The sequence below is a fragment of the Octopus bimaculoides genome, chromosome 15 (assembly GCF_001194135.2).
Source record: "Octopus bimaculoides isolate UCB-OBI-ISO-001 chromosome 15, ASM119413v2, whole genome shotgun sequence".
In the NCBI taxonomy this organism is placed as follows: domain Eukaryota; kingdom Metazoa; phylum Mollusca; class Cephalopoda; order Octopoda; family Octopodidae; genus Octopus; species Octopus bimaculoides.
The window spans coordinates 18,405,710-18,409,607 of NC_068995.1; positions in this window are offsets into that span (position 1 = coordinate 18,405,710).

The following is a 3,898-nucleotide window of genomic DNA, read 5'->3' on the forward strand; positions in this document are numbered from 1 at the left end:
GTATATATACATAAATATAATTGTTATTCAATATATATACTCTTATATAATATTTATATATATATGTATAAATATTTACAATTCTAATACGTTTGTTTTCTTGATTGTAATTGAGGCATCAATTTTACATGAGAATGACGATTCATATTTAAGACGCAAGGATAAGGTAAACATTTTCACTATGAGATATAATGAAAAAGTCTCTTGTTGGTTTTTAGTATCTGCTTTCCCCTATATATTCACAATTTAATTATGTTGAGAGCAGCTTGACTCAAATAACACACTGAATATAGTAGAAATAACGTTTATAAAGAATCTTAAACATTAGTAATATGAGAATTCATTTATCAGAACATAAAATGATTATTTTCCTATGCGTATTTATTGTGCTGTGTACTGGTTTGCAGATGTTTCAGTTTTAATGAAGGCTTGGTTGATAAGTAAACTTCATTGACCTATATAGATATAAATTACGCTTTGTTTTTCGTTCTTTTTGAGTGGATTAATATTAGCACAAGCTAAGCGTATCCATGTTCCTGTTCGGTAGGCTTCTCTTAATTAGTTAAAGAGCGAAAATTGATTAGTAATTGAAGCTGAAGTAATCAGTGTTTAAATGATATTATTACTGAAATTAATCTACTGTAAAAGATTTATGTATAATTTGATTAATAACATTTTCAACATGTGATTAGTATCTTGTTCCCACTAAGGCTTGTAAATTGTCCATTGTAACTAAACCTCTAAATATTGTTTCAAATTCCGCCATGTTCGTTTATACTTATATTTATTTCAATTCAATTAACAAAAGGCAAAACAATACAAATATCAATACACTACTGCGTTCGAATCACTGGAGTCCTCTGATTAGATAAAAAGATGTCGAAACTAAAGAAGCACCAATCGTCCAATGTTTAGCATATTACATAGGTTAAAAATTTAGCTCTCTTGTGTGTAACATTCAGTAATATAGACAACTGTATTCGACATACCCTTTGTTATGAACACCACATAATTAAATAGCAAATTCTGCTCTCCTGGAATTTGAATCCCGAGCAAATGTTCGTAAAATTAGTGCGAAACGTTTGCTTTATGTTTGAAAGAGCCTAACATTTTATCTCATTTTAACTCATCCTCATCGTAAATGCACATACTTCTACGTTCTCTGTAAGTTATATTACATGATCTTGTAGAAATAAATTTAACTATCTCCAGGAAAGCCAGTTTTCATATCTAAGCTGGTACAAATTTCAGACCGTTAAACACGAGACGTTCCTTTATGAATGAATAGTTTCAAGTTATCAGTAAAATAATAAACCTATGATGAAGGGGATTCAAACCATAGCAAACATGTTTTCTATTCAAATATTTTAAAATATATTCACAATATATTTCTTTATAATTCTTTAACACGGATGATTTCTTTCCTAACGACAACAGTGTGAGATTGAAAGAAAATGCGTTATATCAAATAGCCGCATTAATGTGCTCTAGTAGGCTTCTGTGATACAGACAGTATTAATGTGCTATATATGAATGACATCAACACATCTGTAATATACCTCTACCTTAGATCTGTGAGCAATTTCTATTTTAGCGTATGCATTTATTCTTTTCTTTGTAATTTTCTTTGTAATTTGAATTAGTCGGTCTTTAATTAGAATCAAATGTCCAGGAGAGGCAGAACATTTTAGGGGTGGGGGGAACAGTATAACCCGATGCCTGCTATTCTGTGCTCTTTCCATACCAGGTGCAATGTCATGTGAATGTTAAACATCCATCTTTCGACATAATACCATTGTCGTCTCAGATAGAATCCAAGAGGAGTCGGACATTGAGAATGATGAGAAAATCAGGGCGAATAGTAAATCAATGGAAACAATCTAATTCCTCATGGAAACTATGAAAAATTAACGGAAACAATCTAGTTTTTCATGGAAGTTGTGTCAAATTCGAGTCCATGTCTATCAAAATATTTGCATTAGTATAGTTGTATATAATCTGAATTTGATGTAACTTAGTTCATGTGGACAAATTATTCCTCTGTCACAAACATATCACATTTTGTAGAGTAAATTTCAATGCAACTAATTTTGTTCTATATCCTCCAATTTTAGTGCTGAAGTATACGCACCGAATTATCTTGCTAGGAATATTCTGAACCTCTTTAAGACATATGTACTTTGTTTTTGTTTAAAGTGTGAAGTACCAGTGAAATATTCAAAGTTTTAGTAACGTAATATTCTAAAGATACAAAATGTCTACCAAGAGGAAAATATTCATCAATTCTTCATCGCGAGTCTTCACGTAGTTAAAGTATATTTTCGTATGTCCTTGGCAGGAAAACAATGTTAAGTTTTACCGGAAAAATCCTAGTATAAATATCACATAGTGGGAAAAAGTAATTAAACTTAAAAGGTTATTTCCTCCTTTAAGTCGTGTAATTAATTTCAACAAAGTAAAAGAACAACAGAAGTATGACTCTATTGAAGAGGTATAAATAAGTATGAACTTGTAAAAACTACCACCAATCACGTACAGGTCATTGATATGTGCCATTAGTTTGATGGGAAAATGTGTCTGCATAGTTGAATAATCACAGGTCAATGTGTCACGTTTGATTTATTGTTTCTCGTACTTCTCAACTAAACATGGTCCTCTTCATCAAATATACCATTTCCGTCCTACTTACGAAACTAAAAATAAACATTGCTTTACCCTAAATCACTAATAGATGTTGAAGGCCAGACATACATTTACCCTTGTATTTAATTTGATTGATTTGTACTCTGAACTTTTAGGCCAACGGCGACATCATATAGGTGTAGGTAAAGTGTGTATTTAAAGTTTCAAGCCCGTTAATTAGTCGGTCATTCTTATATAGTCTCTTCATTTCTATACTAAAATGAATTTCTGTTTTTTTTTCAGTTTACAGTCGATTAAACTCCGTAATATTGAAATCGGAAAGAAAAATACATATATATAAACATGCACGTGCGCACACACAGGCATATATATAACTTTTGTCTGTCCATAGTACTTACTCAGTATTACCTAACACCTTTGGGTCTTCTTGACACCATTACCTCTCATAAACTATATATATATATATATATATATATGTATACAGGCATATAGCTGTATATGGAATTTCCATGTTTAGGTCCCCTTTGGTCACCAGTCAAGTAGCATGAAGTCTACAAAGGAATCCAACGCAAACAGATACTAAATGTCATTTGACCTAAATCGAAATAATAGTAATTTTTTAAATTTTACTAAGTTTATTTTATAAAAGTGACCCCACGTGAAGAAGAGGCTGTATTTACATAATGGTTTGGTATTGCATAACTGCACGAACATGTAGGTCACGATTCATGGGTCGTTACTATCATATGATATTCTTTCATGTATCTTGCAAATATATTCTAATTTGGGTTACGTTTCCTAAATATGCTTCCTATACTCATACACATCAATGATGACCTTGTGTGTAAATGTCATATTTTCCTACTACGTTAGATATAAAACTGACCTTAGAGTGATAGTAATATATAATATGAAACAACGTTTAAGTTTTGATTTAGGATTAAGGAAATTTCTATTTCTATATGCTAATTAGTACAATTTTAGTGGTGCCTAGATTCTGTATCGAATATGTGTATACTGGTAGTTAGACATTAATTTCTTCAACTCATAATCAACAGCAAACCACCTTTCGTGCACTTACTCCCATACAATTTCCATGCGATCTTGGGAAACACTCTCCGATTTGTAGGGTTGCAAGCTCACTTTCAAACGCACACGACGAATATCTTCGGTCTGACAAAAACTTAAAAGCATGCGTACACAAGGCGTCGCATTTGTTTATCGATAGCTGTATATATATATATATGTATATATA